This window comes from Scylla paramamosain, chromosome 34 (genome assembly GCF_035594125.1).
Source record: "Scylla paramamosain isolate STU-SP2022 chromosome 34, ASM3559412v1, whole genome shotgun sequence".
In the NCBI taxonomy this organism is placed as follows: domain Eukaryota; kingdom Metazoa; phylum Arthropoda; class Malacostraca; order Decapoda; family Portunidae; genus Scylla; species Scylla paramamosain.
In genome coordinates, this window is record NC_087184.1 from 114871 (window position 1) to 135000 (window position 20130).

Below are 20130 nucleotides of genomic sequence, written 5' to 3' on the forward strand. Positions count from 1 at the left end.
AGCACTCAACATGACCGCGTTACAGGCAAACCCCAGTTCACCACACACAGGCCGCTGTTCACTATTTCAGGGATGTCTGTCTTACTGTCTTTCCAACCCGCTCATTACTACCACCCCCACCACCACCACCACCATCACCACTGCATCACCGCGGACATCACAACGTCCAGCAAGGTCCAGTGTCGTGTTAGGCGGGCGCGTCCCTCTATTCCTTCCTAAGACTGACCGTGAACTCTACCGACGATGATAAAAGTTATGACAAATGAGTGAGGCGGGGCGTGGCGGCGCTGGGCGAGGCGGGGAGGCGCGAGGCGGTATTGGCTCGGGGTGGGGTGGCGAAAATTTTAGGGGTTGTGAAGGAAGGAAAGGATGGGAGAGAGAGAGAGAGAGAGAGAGAGAGAGAGAGAGAGAGAGAGAGAGAGAGAGAGAGAGAGAGAGAGAGAGGGAGGCGGATGATAGGGAGCGGAAAGAACGAAGTGCATGTGAGGAGAGGATGGGAAGAGAACGTGAATATTTATCGTTGTTGCAGTGTAGCGGGGCCTGAGTGAGGAGGCGAGGGAGTGAGAGTGAGGGGGTGAGGAGGGGAGAGATGGAGAGGCAGGGATGGAGGGCACGTGTGTGGAGAGGAGAGTTAGGGAAGGAGGATGTTGGGAAAAGAGTAGTGCGAGGAAGGGGAGGAGAATGAACGTGAAAACCTCTTTTGGCGTGGCAGAATGCAACCGGACCGGAGGAATGAAGTAAGTGAGTGGCTGAGAGGGACAGGAGGATGTAAGAGGCGGGAGGAAGAAGAATTATGACAAGGGGAAGGAAATAAGAGTGAATGAAGGGAGGAGAAAAGCGACGGAGTGTGTGGTGTAAACATAGGCTGTGGGGTGTTTGCTGCTGCTGCTGCTGCCGCTGCTGCTGCTGTGTGTGTGTGTGTGTGTGTGTGTGTGTGTGTGTGTGTGTGTGTGTGTGTGTGTGTGTGTGTGTGTGTGTGTGTGTGTGTGTGTGTGTGTGTGTGTGTGTGTGTGTGTGTGTGTGTGTGTGTGCCAGCTTAGTTCATAAAATCTCCTGGCCTCATCTCTGCACTTTATTGCATCTTCCCGGACTTGTCACTCTGCGTGCGCCTCTCCATGCATCTTTTATTAGTTTCAACTCAGTGTGATTCACGCCCATTAACTAGACAGAAAATTTGCACTTCTGGTTATTCTGTATTGCTTGATGATGGAATTATTTGCTTTTTCATCTTCAGTTATTAGTAAGTTTATTTTCAAGAGCTTAAGAAAGCAACAGGTATATAGATAAGCGTGCCACAGCGCTTGGGAGCGATGCGCTGTGATACAGCAGGCAAGTTGGGCGTAGCTTGGCGAGAGCATGGCTGAGGTGTTCTTCCTGTAGTGTGCACTACTTAGGCGCAGAGTCATAACCAATTCCTATATCCAAGGAGGCCTGCACGCACCACTGAAATCAGAGCTATTAGCAAATTCATCTTCAACGCCACTCCGTTGTGGTGAGGGACAAGCATCGGAGTGAAGGCCGCACGTTGCAGCCTGTCAGGCTCATTGCCCGGAGCCACTGGCTAATTGTTCCTCTATAGCACGTTCGATAGCGACACTGCAAGAATTGCTACTGTTGCCAGTGTGTACTGCACAGTAACTCTTGCAGCAAGCCAACTAGCGAGCTGTAATCATTACAAAGCCTAAGCTGATATCTATGACACTCCGCTTAGAGGCAAGGGTTACACTGGACGGGGACATCAGCTTTACAGCGAGGGAGTCCGGTGCCAAGCTGAGCACAAGACGGGTGGCCTCCGCTCGCCAGACACCAGACGGCGGTGCGAGTCATTAGCCTCTTGAAAAAGTTGAGTCATGCATGATGTGTGAAAAAAAGAAATGAAATAATTGCCTACACGATTGATAGCGCTTTGTTAACGTTTGCATCGCCCGGGAAACAACTGTAGCTACTTGACTATTTGTAGAGAAGAAGGGGAAGGCCACACTCATCCATGACATGGCTCACGTGACCAGTCTGACGTGTGAATGACCACCGCTTGGCATAACGTAAGCTGCAGCCTATGAGGTGAAGTCTGCAGGGCTGTGGTTTAGTAATTTTAAGTAGGGATGTGAGAGAATACACCAGGAATGATGAGAAAAGAAAGGATGTACTCCAGAGCGGGTGTCGCCTGTCATCCGACAGCGACAAAGTGAACGCGTGGGTCACGGCAGAGGGAGAACTAACTCCCTGACGCTTCCCCAACACCGGTTATTGCTCTTATAATTAATGGCTGTACAACAGTTTAAGACAAAATTTCATTTGACCACTTGAAGACAAAAGACATTTATATCAATACTTAGAATGAGGCATCCTCAGCGTACTCCAGGACACACAGTGCAATGTACCACTGCTACAGTTGGCGGAATGAGGGAACACTCGTCCCTCCACTGCCGAGAAGGGAACCACATTTACCGCCCTCTTGAGTGCCGTGAGAGTCATTCACTGGCTGACAGGTCCGCGACAGTTCGCTCCTTCACCAGCCACACAAGCCATCCACGTAATGAAAACACCTGATGAAAAGTGAGCAGGTTGGCGCTTGAGGCGACCACTACACAACCCACACGCCAACCCTGTGTAGCACATCACTCGCAGGCGTCAAGTGTGTCAGTCTGGCCGTGTGTGTGTGTGTGTGTGTGTGTGTGTGTGTGTGTGTGTGTGTGTGTGTGTGTGTGTGTGTGTGTGTGTGTGTGTGTGTGTGTGGAAGAGAGAGATGAAGGCCCATGTACATCGTTTAGTTGAACTGCTGGACTGAATGTGTAGTGTGTGCTTCACACGGAGTGCAAGAGTGCACGCGGATGGGTAGTTTGTAGATAGTTTTAAACGGCACAGCGACATGAGAAAAAAAAAAAAAAAAACTGGTGAACCAGTAGCGATGCCTGAACGCTCTTGCCTCGATTACCCGCCTTTACCATTCATCTGGCGCCTGACACATCAAACAACAGGCGTAAAAAACTATACCGCGGCATACGCACGCCAGCGTTTGTAACCCAGACCTTTGGATGCACACCAAGAATAAACTTTTGCCTGTGTCTGCAGCGGCGATTACGAGTAGTGGACAGCGTGCCCCTGTACATCCAAACATCGTATACTTGGCTTTTAGGCTGGAGCTGACTAACTTTATAGCACGCCCACTGTGCACTTACTGTAAAGCATCGCAGTGTTACGACATTTAACGGCAAGCCTCGTCGTATTCGGAAGTCGAGGGGTTACGGGAGAGTTGTAACGAGTGGAAGTGAGCACCCTTAACTCCAGACATCAAACAACCCCCGCCCCCATGCCATACAACCTCCCGCGTCACCCCGACACCCGCCCCCCCGCGTTCACCACTCCCCGGCAGGCAAAATGGATCCTCATCAAGGGTAAAACACGATAATACGCCTCGATGACCAACTTTACTACAGATACATGTTCATCCCAGACCCTTCCCTCTTTATAGCAGAACCCCCCCCCACCTTCCTGCGTGTGGGTGTGTGTCGCAGGCCGAGCTGAGCAGCCGAAAGCTACTTGTAATTAAGTTCTCGCTGGTCTCTCTCTGTCAGCAGCGCAGGTCCGTGCTGGCAAAGCGCCGGTGTCTGCTACACTGCTTTGTTGCCTAGCTGCTAAAAAGAGCGGCACGTCATGCTTCTCTTTCACGATTTCCCTCCGCTCATAAGAGACTACAAAGCGACTTTTATGCAGATTCACTAAAGCATATGCCGCTATTTGCTTCTGTAATGTGCATAATTTTTACATTATCCTCCTGCTGTATGAGAATAGCTGTTAGCAAGAAACACGCCAAAGCAACACCACTCTCAACTAACTGACCTTACTGAACCACTTGTAAAATCCACATGAGTTTTTTGTTGTACTCAAGAAAAAAAAAAAGTAAAAAAAGTCACCTCTCTCTCTCTCTCTCTCTCTCTCTCTCTCTCTCTCTCTCTCTCTCTCTCTCTCTCTCTCTCTCTCTCTCTCTCTCTCTCTCTCTCTCTCTGACGACAGTGTGTGTGTGTGTGTGTTTGTGTGTGTGTGTGTGTGTGTGTGTGTGTGTGTGTGTGTGTGTGTGTGACATTCACTGTGGCAGAGGGAGTGACAGAAACCGGAAGGTGAAATTTACACCTTTGTTTTCTGGCGATGATTCGAGGAAAAAGATTGAATAAATTAGTAAAGAATCATTGAATCAATAGCCGACACGTGTACATAAAGACGCACTTAAGCTGCATACATAGGTACATTCAATACTATAGAGATTTATATATGTATTATAACAAAGAGCACGGCGGTGTCGACTAGGAAGTGCTCCATCACAACCACCACCACCACCACCACCACCACCTTCCCCCATCCCCCAAATACTCGCATAGCACACAACACACAATAAAATTTCAATCAATCTCCTGCTATGCTTCAATTCCTGAACACACACACACACACACACATACACTAACAGGGATAACACTTTACTCCCCATTTCCTTCAGTAAGTTTTCAGAATTCCTTTTCAATGTTGTTTTATCATGCCAAATGAAGAATCACGCTTTACTTTTTTTTTTTTTAATTAATTCCCCTCTCTGTTTTTTCTTCCAGGTTGTGCACAAGACCCTCACTGTTGTTGGCATTGCCGTGCTGTGCTGTGCTGTGCTGTGCTGTGCTGTGCTGTGCAAGGCTCGGGGATGTATTAATACTGGTGGTGATGATGGCCACGACACACTGACACACACACACACACACACACACACACACACACACACACACACACACACTGATAGCACCACACACATACAAGGCTTAAGGGAGGATATATCACGTAACACACCACACATACACACGCACAAGAGTAATACATATATACACATGCAGATATACCTTCCTAACAATATAAAATAAACAGTGAGCGTGAGAAAACAGGAAGGTCTTAGGACTAATCCTCGTTGGTGATAAGAGAGATGCACTGTAGATCATTGCTGTGGGCCTCACCGGAAGGGAGGGTGAGGTTAATAGATACGGAAGAGATGGATGGGGAAGAGAAGCTGAAAAAAATAATAGAATAAAAATGAATTAGAGTTGGATGGTAAACCGGATCAAGTGCAAGGCAAAGGTGAACGGTAACGATGAGGCCCGGGGGTACGAGAGAGAGAGAGAGAGAGAGAGAGAGAGAGAGAGAGAGAGAGAGAGAGAGAGAGAGAGAGAGAGAGAGAGAGAGAGAGAGAGACTCGCCTTTCTCTTTAACGCTGCTGTGACAAGGGATGAGGAGGGAAACGAGTGCCCTGCAGTGAGGAGGGCAAGGCACAGGGACGGCAGGGACAGGGAGAGGGAGAGGTGCTTCAGGGATGAGTGCTTGTGACTACTGAGGGAGATATGGACGGTAGCTGGGGAGAAGCAGAGAGAGCGAGAGTGAGGAGGAGGTCAGGGAAGAGCAAACAGGCAGGTGAGAACTTTGTGACGTCTCTTTCACTCAGCCATACACTCACTCAGTTGTCGTAAGCTTGGAAACACAAGAACTGGTGTGGTGAAACAGAAAAGTTTATGCCGCGGTTTGACATTTCCCGCCCTGAACACTGAACACGACGGGCATTAGTAAGGGCGGCCAAAGGTGGGTGTGTGGTGTGTGGCAGCAGCAGTCAGTGACTAGTGCCGGCGGGTGGCGGCGGCGGCGGTGTTGGAGGTGGTGCCTTACAAGGCGTGCAGGAAAGCCATGACGGCTTTGGTGGCAGCATGCAGACGGGCGGCAACGGACGGTCTGCCAAGTCTACCTGGGCTGGGCGGACTAGCACCCTGGCTGCTGCTGGCGGCGTGGACACAAGCGGCCGTCGCAAGAGTCAACGTGAAATGTAAGTATAACTTTACATTTCTAAATAATAGCTGTTCACCCAGAAAACCACAGATTCTTCTAGTGAAACTATTCTACATTGAGTTACTTTTGGGAACTTCGTCACCTTTACGCAGCACCTTTAGTTTTTACTTGGTGCAAATATTGCTTCAGAGCAAACTGTACTGCAATACCACTGGGATGAAATTGCGGGATGTGGTGCCCACGACAGCCACCCGCATCCACTGCAATCAATATCTTGCTTTTTCATCTTTTTTTTCTGTTTTCCAAAGTCATTAGCTCCCACTATCCCTCCTCACTTGTGCCACCTTTATACTAACAAGCTAAAATGTTACTTAATTATCTGTATTATGCAAGCGGCGATGCTTTTTATAAGCCAGTTTTCCTGTGGGTCAGTCGGTGTCTGCTGAATGATCCTTTGGATTGATGAATATACCCCACGATGCAGGAAAGGTCTTGTTATCTCACTGAGTGCTGAAACACACACACACACACACACACACACACACACACACACACACACACACACACACACACACACACACGCAAACTTTTAATACGTATACATTTCACTAGTAACTATGCTTCCCCTAAACCTAATAATAAGTAAGTATCATAATGAGTGTTTCATATATACACAGTTAACAAGTTGCCAGAGGTTGCTGCACAGTAAATAATAAGATATTACAGACAACAAATTCATATCTACAAATGAGACAGCAAATGGTGGCGCACAACGAGCCGTACATTGGCCTGGAACAGTTCCAGTAATAATAACACCGCGGGAACGCTTCGCCATGCTTGTTACACTCAGTTAATAATGTTTATTAAAAATATAACTTATACATGATTAGGAATTGGAACTACCTGAACGAAAAAAAAAAAAGTTTTAATTTTAAAATCTGGTTTGGCCTCTCAAGTTTAATGAAATGATTTTGTGCCGCGTTGTTCTGGTTCCTCTGACTGATGTAGGTCTTAGATACATATATTTTGTGTGACAGAACACTACCTACGTTTTGGCTTCCCTGCAACAACTCAGTATACAAAGCAAGTAATGGAGAGAGAGAGGTGACAGGTGACAGGACCAAATTGAGTGTGGGCGGGGCTTTCACTCAGCACAGACATGGATTACAGTCTTCGCCCACCTCCGCCCAGTAATGACGAAACAATGCTGATCAAAACTGCACTTTGATGGAGGCGCGAAGTGACTTAGCATCATGAGTTGAGCCTATAGTTTTAATATACTCGTAGTGCTTTCTGTCAAGAGTGATTCCTCCCGCGACTTAATACTTTAACCTGTCTTCCTGCCGTGTCTCAGTTAATCAATAAAGCGGCTTCCTACCTTTTCCACTCACACCGACGGATATTTCATCTCATGATTTGCATTCCTTAATCTCCTGTATCCTCTCAAAGCCAGCTGCCCACACCTGTCCCCGTCCCACATCTCTTCACCTGTCACCTCCAACCACTTTGCAGTTCCAGTCTGTAATCTTATAAAAACAGCTGCACTATTTAGCTCAATCTGACTAACGTGCTAACCAGTATTCGCCCTGGACCCACGAAATTGCATTGCACGTTAGCATCCACCCTGCTTAGTGTACCAGCCCGCGCTGACTGGTGTGTGTCTCTGTGTGTGTGTGTGTGTGTGTGTTTTTAGAATGAATTGAACTGAGTTGATTGAATCCACTCAGACTTTATGAATAAGTAAGCAATGCATCTCCATCAAAATTTATGAAATTATGCAAAAATACATGCAGTATGAAATAAACATATTCAAAACGAAATGGCTTATTAAGTATAATACTTTTGAACACTGCATACATATCACGCAGTGCCACAATTTCCCCTTTACAGTGAGACAAGAGCGTGGAATTCGTCTCTTGCACCACCACCACCACCACCACCACTGCACTTGTTCCAAAGTCTATCCTCTGTGTACACATCTGCGTGTGTGCGTGTTCGAAGCTGTCTGCTCTTTGTTTACGAACAAAAGCCGGACTGTTGTTAATACTTTACAGCACTATTTTCCAACCTGGGGGAAATTTTAGGATTTCAGGGGGAAAATCTATTGAGGGAAATAAAAACTACCAGCTATTGGCCGACAGAAAAAAAAAAAAAAAAACTCATAATATGGTTGTTAAGTTTTGTTGAAGTACTATATATAAATACAAATCAAAATTTATGCTAGGATTGCCTTTAGTAATGACTTTGTACGAGTTTTTACATTTCCTTTTCACTCTATGAAGGAGGAAATCCTAACAGGTGAACTGGTTGAAAGGGGAAAAGACGAAAAAAAAAAAGTTTGTGAACTACTGGTTTACATAATCTGTTTCATCGCTATTTGTGGCTAATCATTCAACTAAGTCTTCAGCAGCGCACATATATGTTTATCAACACTCCTTTGAGCATCCGCAGTTCGCACGACAGCTAGGAACACAACATGCTATTATGAGCACAGGTGACAGGGAAACAAGGGGACAGCTAGTTAACTTTGAACACAACACTTGGAACAAATGCATACTCTGTACCAATTAAGCTTCCCTGTTCAGTACTCACCGAGCTGCTCAACGCCTCGTCACTTACACCCACTGCTAGCTTCCTAACTCCCGTGGTCTTCAATATATGTCACTGTCCACTGACGACACGAATACGTAGACACGTACCTCTCACAAACCTTAAAACACAAACTGGCAACCGCAAGGCAGCTAGCCGCTCTCTGTTATATCTATCTATATATATGTATATTTTTCTCTAAACAGTGATGATTGACTATTTTTTTGCTGAATATGAATAAAAATATTTTTTGTGATGAAAATATTACATATAAATTGTAAATAAAGACCATATTAGTGACCCACACTAATTGTTTTACTGATTAGGCTAAACGAGCATTTGCTATAAGTTACCAATCCATTCCTATTACATAATTTTGTTTGCATTATGGTTTTTTTTGTGCATTTATTTTTTCCTTTTTATTTTCCTAATCAGTCTTATTTTGATTTTACCTTCATACTGTATTGACAAGCCAAGAAAATGTTCAAAATGTCGAGATGATCCTCCATTAGCAATCTCATTTCCTTTTTTTTCTTGTTTTTCTTATGGATCTTTCAGCTATATCCTTCTTATTGTTTTGTTAAAAAAAGAGAAAAAGAAAACACAATTTCATGATATATAAATGTGAAAAGACGAATGATTATGAATGACATTTAATATTATCGTACGCCGATGGCGGGAAGAGGCTGCTGTGCGTAGCAGATTGCGCAAAGTATTCTTGTGTTTTCTTGCTCGAAGTGTTGACGTGCCGTGATCCTGACGAAGGGGAGAGTGTACCAGTGTTCAGGGATAGACGAAGCGTCATGCACTGGTGAGTACTAGAATCACGCTAGCACACAAAAATAGTGTCACATTTCATCATGACATTGAGTGTGATCTTTGCAATTGTACAACCTGCTCCAACTTGCCTAACTCGTTCATAATCCCGTCACTCCCTATCCCTGCCTACTCAGGGCTTCCATCTACCCTTCACATCTCTCCTTCATAATATTCTTTTGCTATCTCTCTCTCTCTCTCTCTCTCTCTCTCTCTCTCTCTCTCTCTCTCTCTCTCTCTCTCTCTCTCTCTCTCTCTCTCTCTCTCTCTCTCTCTCTCTCTCTGCATTGAGCGTTCTGACCACTGAGAGCAAAATAACCTTTCTTTTTTTATTGCAATGACAAATGTTGGTGAGGCATTTTAAGGGAGTGTTAGGAATGTTTTGTGGTCCTGATATCCAACAAGTCCATTACACAAACAATATATTATTTTTAAGCTGTTCTCATGTTTTTTGATACGATTTTGTAAGTGTTTCTTGACATGTGGGTGGGAAGGAGAGAGGCTAATAATGGTAGTAATAGTAGCAGTAGTAGTAGTAGTAGTAGTAATAAGGTAACAAGCGTCATACTGTCGTTAGCTGCCAAACAGTTAAAGGAAGCCTTGTGGGAAAGCATTGTCGGTGAGGTAATGACAGGCTCCCATGCAATAGTAATGGCTAAACTTGCAACCAATGGCTCCAGGTGACGTCACGCAAGCCATGTTCGCTCACCATTGCATTTTTAACCCTAATTCAAGGTGCGGTTTTTTTTTTTTTTTTGTCTTTCGTTAAACTTTCATGATAACTTCCTATCAAATGAAAACTTTGTGATATTTCAAGAATTAGAAAAAGAAAAAAGAAAAAAAGAAATTGAGAGAGAGAGAGCGAGAGAGAGAGAGAGCGAGAGAGAGAGAGAGAGAGAGAGAGAGAGAGAGAGAGAGAGAGGAGAGAGGTTAAACTTTCATGATAACTTGTTCTCAAATGAAAACTTTGTGATATTTCAAGAATTAGAAGAAGAAAAAGAAAAAAAAATCGAGAGAGAGAGAGAGAGAGAGAGAGAGAGAGAGAGAGAGAGAGAGAGAGAGAGAGAGAGTGTGTGTGTGTGTGTTGGTATGAGTGAACAGTGGTGTTTGGCGTACACCTAATGTGAGGCGAAAAGTGAAGAGATGAAGGGCGGTGAAGGAAACGAGAGGGGAAGCATTAGGTCGTGTGTGATGAAACAGGATATACGTTGCCTTAATAATAAATGAAATGTATTTGATTTTCCTTCCTTGCGTAATTCTCCTCCGAAAAATATGTATTCAACAAATATTTGCCAGTGGAAGTTGGAATGAGAAGTTTAATAATCGCTCTCGGGCAGAAACTGTACCTTTGTTTTGTACAGCTTGTATGCTTTAATGGAAACTATGTAGCTTTGTGTTCGCTCTTTCCATGAAAAATCCGCGCCATGTCAACATTGCCTCATTATGAAATATTAACATCATCCAAGAGTAATGAAAGATCGTAGAAAACACACAGATGAATGTAGATTTCAACTTAAAACGAAGTCAATGGTTTTTCAAGACTGTTTATATGATTCTAGCGATATAGTAAGGATATCATCAGTAGAAAAGAAAATGCCTTTGAGAGCTCGAAAACTGATCCCTGTGGCAGTCCTGATGATTGGCAAAAGTGTATAACAACTGCATCGCCTCCCACAAGACACTCGCTGTAGAATTTCCAGACTCGTGTTTCTGTTACTTGTGTTCAGTGTGGTGTTTGTTGATGGAGGGCAGCGAGGCTGTGGTGCCTTAGCGAAACAATTCCTTGCCTTTCCACTGTTAAGTAAACACGCTTCTCTTTGCTAACATACAACACATCCTCTCGCAATGTAGATATTCCACCTTTAGTCTGTAGTCTTCACCGCCTCATAGAGTCTTCCAAGGTACGCTGAACCGCATCCTTTGTAGTAGACGGAATCACTCACTTACTGACTTAATTCCTTGTCTAGAGTTTAAGTAATAAAGTGTGTCTTCCCGCTGTCTTCCCTCAGAACGCTATGCTAGTCACACCAAGAGCAATTGTCTCGCGGCGTCTGTCCTGCTGCGCTGGTTCATCTTTCTCCATCACATTGCTGCTGTTCGTTGTATCTTCACCACCCCTCACAGCGGGCGCTCCTAACCTGGTAACTGTCTCTCCCAGTCCAGCGGCTTCCTATCCATCATGCGAGGTATCTCATTCACTCACACCTGACGGACGAAATCGGGGAAGCGTAGACACACAGCTCAATACTCCACGCTCTGTCCAGTATTACCTGCTTCCATTTTCCTCGTACATTTCTCGTCCTCTTTTCCAGCCCCACTTCATGCCGTCTTTATTGAGATGCACACACACACACACACACACACACACACACACACACACACACACACACACACACACACACACACACACACACACACACACACACACACACACACACACACACACACACACACACACACACACACACACACACACACACACACACACACACACACACACACACACACACACACACACACACACACACACATTACTTGCTTTCTTTTATAATTTACCCACTTTCCCTATTCCGCCCTGGCCATTCTCTCTCTCTCTTTCTCTCTCTCTCTCTCTCTCTCTCTCTCTCTCTCTCTCTCTCTCTCTCTCTCTCTCTCTCTCTCTCTCTCTCTTCGTTTTACAAGCTAATTAGTGTTAGAGAGAGAGAGAGAGAGAGAGAGAGAGAGAGAGAGAGAGAGAGAGAGAGAGAGAGAGAGAGAGAGAGAGAGAGAGAGAGAGAAAGACTGGGTAAGAAGACAAAAAAAGGATAAAACAAATGATGAAGAGAGTGGGTCATTAGTAAGACGCGGGACAAGTAAAGGGTATTTATAGAGATTAATGCAATGGTAGAGGGGGACCAAGTGAAACTGCCAGTGTAGAGGGAGGGAGAAGGTGTGTTGTATTTGTGTGTGTGTGTGTGTGTGTGTGAGTGTGTGTGTGTGTGTGTGTGTGTGTGTGTGTGTGTGTGTGTGTGTGTGTGTGTGTGTGCTTCGTATGAGCTTGTATTTCAGACTAAAGTTTTTTCTTCTTATTATTTTTGTATCTATAACAAAAAATGTATGTAAAGTATTCATAGGTTTCCATAATATTTAAGTAGATTTTTTTTTTTTTTCTCTTCGTTGTGATATATTAGATGAAATGAAAAGTTAGGTGTGAGTGCTGCTAACAAAGGTCAACAAACTGGGGGGGGACCTTCAGAATTTCCCTCGAGAAGCACCTACGTCAAGATCGAAGCTTACCTGGCGTCACTCACACGTACCTTGCACATGACACACCTGGTATATCAGTGGCTGCAGAGCGGCGTGAGGAAGCCAAAGTGCACTACAAACTAAAAAGGTGTGGTGATCTCATGGCCTCGGGTTTGCTATCGGCAGTGTTTGTGATCGTGGCGCTCTTGGCGTAATATTGACGAGCGGTTAAGCCACCCGTGCGGCTCCGGCACCGTAAGGGTTAATGATTCTCGCCGGGGAAGGCCAAACTTTTCTTCACTAGCGTCGTTAGTGTCTGGAGTTCCTTATCCTTCAATATCACGGAAAGTTTAACAATTACAGCTTTCAATTGCTGATTAGACAGACTTCAAACTGCAATCTGCAACTGAGATACAACAAAATTTTTGCTCTTCTGAATGAATTTATGACCTTTCCTCACTGTACCATGGTAGTTATTCTATTGGCGATCACTCATATCATTCCTGCAAAAACTTCCATGCAGTTTTTTCCTATTCTCTCAGGAACGGTTAGTGGGGGGTGGTGGATGAGGGGGGGTGGAGCTCCGCTTCATCCCAAGGAAGCCGACAAAAATGTCTCCTCTTCTTTCCTTTCCTCTCCTCCTGTCCTTTGCTCGTCAATCAAGAGTGTTGTGCTAAAGCGGCCAGCGTGCCGAGGAGGGATGAGGAGGCTGTGTCCTCGAGGCCGGCAGCAAGCAAGGGTTTGGTGCGGGGCGGGGAGCCGTGATGGCATTGTCACCGCCATTAATCTGGACGGGCTGTCCTGTTAACCAAAATAACAAGGTACTCGCCGAGCTGCTCCTCTCCTCCCCACTCCACTCCACACCTCCACCAGGCCGCGGCCTCCTTCCAGCCACATCTCGGGCGGCTTATGGCTCACAATGACAGGTGCTGACGCCATCAAGCTGCTGACTTGCATAATATTCATATAATCATCAAGACAAACACGGTGGCTCCCCGCCACAACGTGATCCTTTTTACGTCTTTTTAATTTCAAGCCTGTTTAAATTTTTTAAGGTGGGGGAAATCTTATAAAATTACGTGGTGGTGACTTACTCCCGCCTCCTCTTACCTTGCTATGGCAGATTACCATCCACTTTCACCATCATTTTCATACACTGTGTGGTGTGAAGATTTTTCTTTTTTTTTTTTTTCTTTTTTCATCGATCCCTTGACTGCTTACAGTATATGCTGGTGGCTGTGGATTCTGTTCTATTTTTTCATCGATCCATTGACTGCTTACAGTATATGCTGGTGGCTGTGGATTCTGTTCTATTTTTTTCTTGCCCCGTCCAGCACAGCGTTGTCTATTCCGAGTGGCACTGAAGCCCCTTGGTGGGATCTTCAGTGCACGCGGGTCACTGGGTGAGGGCAGCGGAGGCACAGGCTCCTTGCATATTTGGCAATCGATAGATAACCGAGTTACCCCGCCCACCAGTCCCTGCATCATGCCATTGATTGCATCTCTTATTTGATCTGCACCTGCGGTTTGGTGAGATTGTGCGGCTTTGCCAGCGATAAGGAATGAGCCGTGGCATCACCTCTCAGCCCAGCGCTGCCACACACGGGACTGACTGTTTGACCTCAGCCCCCACGCTGCTCCACCCTACATCGCTGTGTTTGGCTAGTGTCACATGATGAAATAACCTCTCTCTCTCTCTCTCTCTCTCTCTCTCTCTCTCTCTCTCTCTCTCTCTCTCTCTCTCTCTCTCTCTCTCTCTCAAACACACACAGACGCACACACAAAGCCATTACTCCTCAAATACCGGAAATCTTGGGTTGCAGGTCCTTCCTGATATAAATTAAGTTATGAGGCAGTGATGAACCCAGGCCGCGGTGTGAATGGAATCCCGCAGTCCCCAATAACGCACAGTGGCAATATTTCTGCCGCGGCGGCCCAGACTATTCTTTGGGAATGAACACTGACTCAAAATTGGTTTCCGGAAATTGCAACGACCAATAGTTCTTTTGTGGTGGCGGTGTGGTAAGGGCGACGCGGGGGTGCACGATAATGTAAGGCCTCAGTCAGCGCGGCGCAGCGCGGCGGGGCGGGGCGGGGCGGGGCGGCGCGGGGCGGCGCTTTTTTTTGGCGAGCCCTGCAGGGAAAGACGTATGGGAGGCTGCGCCTAAACTGGTTACATCCACTGTGTGTGTGTGTTGCCTGCTTCTTCGGTGCATGGCGCTTGGTTGGTGCCTGGAGGATGTATTGGTGGGCTCGCTGAGGAGCCACACAAGGCTGCCCACGGAGTTGACTGTGTTACGTGTCTGGAAATATGAGACAGAGAGAGAGAGAGAGAGAGAGAGAGAGAGAGAGAGAGAGAGAGAGAGAGAGAGAGAGAGAGAGAGAGAGAGAGAGAGCCGTGAAGACACAATATTCCGTCTGTCCCTATCCCTTATATTGGAGGCAAAAATATGGTGTTTTGGAAAATGTCTTTAAATACTCTTTTCTTGTCCTTATAGTTTAATTATCTAGTTAACTAACCAATTAATTAATTAATTAATTAGTTAATTTCTATTCGTATATAAGTTAAGACAATTTTGTGTGTTAGCTGCACATTTGTTCAGCGTGGTGGACCACGCTGGCTGTTGTCGGGCAGAATGGTTCCAGCACAACCTTGTGTAGGAAGAACACATAATACTGCGTTATGCACGCATGCTTTTAAAGTAATATATTTCTGCAGAGTGCAGCGGGCATGTCAACAGAAGAAAAAACAAACAAACATATATACTGTTTATTTAAGCTTACGAGAGGCCAGCGCAAGCTTTTAACAAAAATGCAGTTGTTTCGTGAAATATTAATGAAGCTTTATAACGGCGCACACGCTCGGGTGGTGAGATAAGGAAGCAGCAGTGGTGGCAGCGTCACTTTGTACGGTTGTTACGGAGCCTTCCTCGCTCCTGGCGCTGCACCTCAGGCTGTTAGTTGTGTACTCAGTGGTGACGCAGTGCCCGGGTGGCTGCGACCCTTCCTTCCCCTGGAGAGTACCCAGGTGGTGGCAGCTCATCACCCTTTGCCTTCTCTTCCCTGGCTCCGTTTTTTCCCTCCGGATTGCTCACTCCTTTACTTTTATTTTTCTATTTTTCTTTCACCCCCTTGACCATCTCTCGTCTTTTCATTCCTGCTTTCCTCCGTTCTACTCCCTTCTCTCTCTTGCTTTCATCTCTCTCTCTCTCTCTCTCTCTCTCTCTCTCTCTCTCTCTCTCTCTCTCTCTCTCTCTCTCTCTCTCTCTCTCTCTCTCTCTCTCTCTCTCTCTCTCTAGACACACACAGACACTTGTTTGTGATTTTAAGCTGCACGGGTTTTGAATGGAACCTTGGTCAAGCACGATTCAGAAAGATCTCGGTGAGGATCTAAAAAATATGAGTGTGCCTTCTTCCTCCTTCTTTCTCTTCCCCTCCTCCTGCCTCCCGAGGGTCGTGCATGCATATCCTCGTGGTGCTCATGTTCTGTGTATCCCGATGTCACAAAAAAGTTTAGAGGAAAACGGGAAACGGAAAAAAAATCAGTCCAACAATGAAGTTGAGAACAAACCAAAAGCGAGACTAACAAGGCAAGCAATTACTGCAACCGTCTCTCTCTCTCTCTCTCTCTCTCTCTCTCTCTCTCTCTCTCTCTCTCTCTCTCTCTCTCTCTCTCTCTCTTTTGTGTGTGTGTGTGTGTGTGTGTGTGTGTGTGTGTGTTTCGGTGGTGAAAAAAAAATTATATATAGATATATATATATATATATATATATATATATATATATATATATATATATATATATATATATATATATATATATATATATATATATATATATATATATATATATATATATATATATATATATATATATATATATATATATATATATATATATATATATATGAATATTGTTGCATTAAAGTTGATATACATCCCTTTGTTTCACGGAAATAAATCTAAACTCAAGCACATAACCTGCTAATCAAGATAAGAAGGAAAGAATGATAGGGAAAAAGTGTAAGCTGCTTTGATAAATTGTTAAAACTCAGTATCAAGAGAAGAAAATACTGGAAAATGATATACTGTTTTGAAAATGTCTTCCTTTAGGTGACAAAAATTGGTCGCCAAAGGAACGCAACACAAAAGTCGGCCGTTATTTGCAGCGCCATCACATTGAACAATACAACCGGGACTCAGCTGCGAAAATGCAAGTGTTCTGGATCACTTATAAATATTACTAATGAAGCAAATACCGGAGTGGGTGATGCTGAATGTAATCGGAAATAATGCAAATAAAATTATTGTTATGAAAGTAATGACACATAAAGCTTTGAGGTATTACGAGTATCTAAAAGGCTGAACTGAGATATGAGGATAGAGTAAGATGAACCAGGCAGGTGAACCAGGTGTGATTGCTGCGCTGGGCATTGTGCACGAGTTTCATTACTCGTGCGCCGCGTGACAAAGAGAAGCACAACACAACACGTGGGTGAGTCAGGGCGAGTGATTGGTACTGTGCTCAGTGAATTGTTGGCTGAATAAACCTTGGTGAACAAAGGGTTATTTTCAAGGATAATCTCCACGAAGGTTTGACCGATCAGTGTTGTCTGAAAAGAAAATAAATAAATAAATAAATAAATAAATGTTTGTGTGTAACAGGGCTGATATTAATTATGCCCTTGTTGTCATTAATTGTTTCACTGCAAAAATGTGACGGCTGGTTAAATTAAGGAATGTGATGTTGAAAATGCAGGTTAGGCCTATAATGGGACGCGTAAAATTTTAGCGTTGTCAAATAAAAGAGAAATACCTTTCATTATTAACGAATACCGAAATTCTTCAGGCGGAAACTCGAAACATGAGAGGCTTGAAATATACGAACCAAGTTAAAGTTATTCAATACTACTTTATACATTGTGATGATACTGCCACAAATAAAAAAAAAAATAAAAATAAAAATAAATAAATAAAAAAAAATGTTTTCCATAGATCTACGGAACTGCGAGCAAAATCATTCATCCCTTCATTTAATTATTCATTTATCATTTATACATCATTCAACATACGGTAAGCACTCGCCTCCACTCAGTCTCCTTCAGGTAAGCACATTCCTTCACTTTCTCCAGTCCATCACGTTAAGGTCAGTGTCCAATACCCGTCTGTCCTCATGGCGTCTTTAGTGCGCTGTTTCCACCGCCATGCTCGGTTCGTGTCGTGCCTGCCATGGTCTGGTGCGCTGCAGGGGAGAGCTGTGAGCATCAAGGGACAGAGAGAGAGGGAGGGAGGGAGGGAGGGAGGGAAAGGGAGAAGAGCGGATCAAAGGAGGTAAAGCGATCATGTTAAAATTTCATCTTTCCTGGCTCTACTGTATCTCACTGCCTCATCCTCCATCTCCGGAAACTACTCCACTTGTCCTTCCCTTCCTCCTTCCTTCCCTGTCTTCCTTAGGCACATTTCGTTTCTCTCCCTTCTTTCCTCCCTCACTCCTTCTTTCATCCTATGACGTGTGTTTATTCGTATTTTCCCTTACCCACCGTCTCTCTCTCTCTCTCTCTCTCTCTCTCTCTCTCTCTCTCTCTCTCTCTCTCTCTCTCTCTCTCTCTCTCTCTCTCTCTCATCCATGTGTTTTTCTTCACCCTAATTCCTCTATCTCCCTCTGCCTTGCTGCCTACCTATCTCTTTGTTACAGATTCAGTATATTAAAATTGTTGCAGAATATTTGGCTGAGTTTTAGGAACGTGTGGAATAATTACTAAGACTAGTCGGGTGATCAGAGAGAGAGAGAGAGAGAGAGAGAGAGAGAGAGAGAGAGAGAGAGAGAGAGAGAGAGAGTCTTTTCTTCCATTTGATAACATGCCGCAGAAATTTCCGAACTCGTGGCAGAATTGTCGTGGCCTTGATGGCGTGGCCGGAATTCCTGGCAGGCGTGTGGGCACCGTGGGCTTGTGTGCTCAGCGCTCGTCCACGACTAGTACTTTTTATAAACCTTCTGCAGTGAACAGAGGACCCTCCGCTGTTTTCTGTTTAAGTTAATAGATTCCAAAAGTGCAAAACCAGACGGAATTATGAGTTTGCTCGGCATTTTATACTTTTATAAAAGGAGAACGCCCTGCTGTTTTCTGCACAAATTAATAGATTCTAAAGGCGTAAAATCAGACTCCCAAGTTTGCATGATATTCTCGCCTTGAAAGAGATCACTGGAAGGTTGAATAGCAAAGGATGGCAGACAATACCAAAGCTTCCTGGTAAAGGACTTGTTGTGATAAATACTTGTATATTTCTTTGGTGTTGTATGCAGATGATGGACACAATGGGAATGAGAGTGAGCAGAAAGTTTTGCTGCGCTAGGCCGTGGCGGGAAGGCGGAGGCGTGCAGCTAACAAGTTTACCGCAACAAATCCATGAAAAGTCGGTAAAAGATAAACAGCAAAAAGCAACATTGTGGCGGAATGGAAGAGATTGGAAAAGTTGGTGGAGAAGATCATGATGGTGCCAGGATCTTTATTTACTTATTTGTTTATTTATTATTATTATTTATTTATTTATTTATTTATTTATTTATTTATTTATTATTATTATTATTATTATTATTATTATTTTTATTTTTTTTTTCAATGAACCGTGCTGTGTCTGGCGATGGTTCTTGCTCGGGACTGTTGTGTCTGAGTGGCCGATGTTACGCTGTGTTGCAGTGTGTGGGTGATGTGTTAATGTGCTTTTAATATATACGTACATGATACCACAGTGGCTTTAATTTATTATGAAAAATGCTTTGTACTTTACATCATCATCATCATCATCATCATCATCATCATCATCATCATCATCATCATCCTTCCCATTAGTTCTGGGTTTGTTCGGGATAAAACTTTTATGATGATGTGTGATTGTGGAAGGTCGATGATGATGATGATGATGGTGGTGGTGGTGATGGTGGTGGTGGTGGTGGTGGTGATAACTACCTACGATTATGGTGGGTGTGGCAGGTGTGGGCTTGAGCGGGAGTGTAGCAGCAGGTGTGTTGTGGGACTTTACAGCAGTGTTCCCATGAAATGAATGACACGTGAGAGTTAGAGGCGCGTCCGTTGCCGCGCCACACTTCTGCTGAGCTGCTCATTATTAATTTGACGCGAAAAACGTTCAGGTGTGTTTAGTACCTGGCGAGGCGAACCCGGTGGGGGAAAAAAAGGTGCAGCGTATGAACTTTTCATTAGTGAGGGAAAACTCCGTGCCTGGCAAATACTGTACTTGAAAAAAGTATACGGTAGGATGAAAAATAGTGTTTTACCTTACTTTTAAGCTGGAGGGAACCATTTTTGGTGGACCGCACAGCAGCACTGCACCCTTTCGTCTCCCACAGAGGGCCGTGGCTGGCTGGCTGGCTGGCTGCATAATGAATGACGTGCAAGGACTTGTGCCATCTCAGGAACTGTTCACCACTAGTGTTCTGTTTTAGGAAACTGTGAAATTAAATAACGGAAACCCTTAAAATTCTGACAAACTAAACCAAAATCGAGAAATGTACAACTCTTGCCGGCGAAACAGCCAAATGGACGCGGCGCAGCACAAGGCACAGAAAGGCCATTAAGTCTGAGGCATCTCCCTTGCTGTACTTTTTTTTATACATAATTTTTAAAACCGTATTCTGCTAAATTCTCCAGAGTGTGGTCCACCTTGAGGACACGCCTGGG

General features: G+C 44.6%; 1 protein-coding gene across 1 annotated transcript in view; it reads left to right on the plus strand.

Annotated features, from left to right (window-relative positions):
• The first annotated feature begins 4387 nt into the window (after window positions 1-4387).
• The window catches only part of LOC135089900 (GTP-binding protein 10-like), a 145985-nt gene continuing 130242 nt past the window's right edge, over window positions 4388-20130 (plus strand). The window contains exon 1 of the mRNA XM_063986081.1: window positions 4388-5842. The gene's annotated coding sequence lies outside the window, so the exon portion shown is untranslated. The remainder of the gene's footprint in view (window positions 5843-20130) is intronic.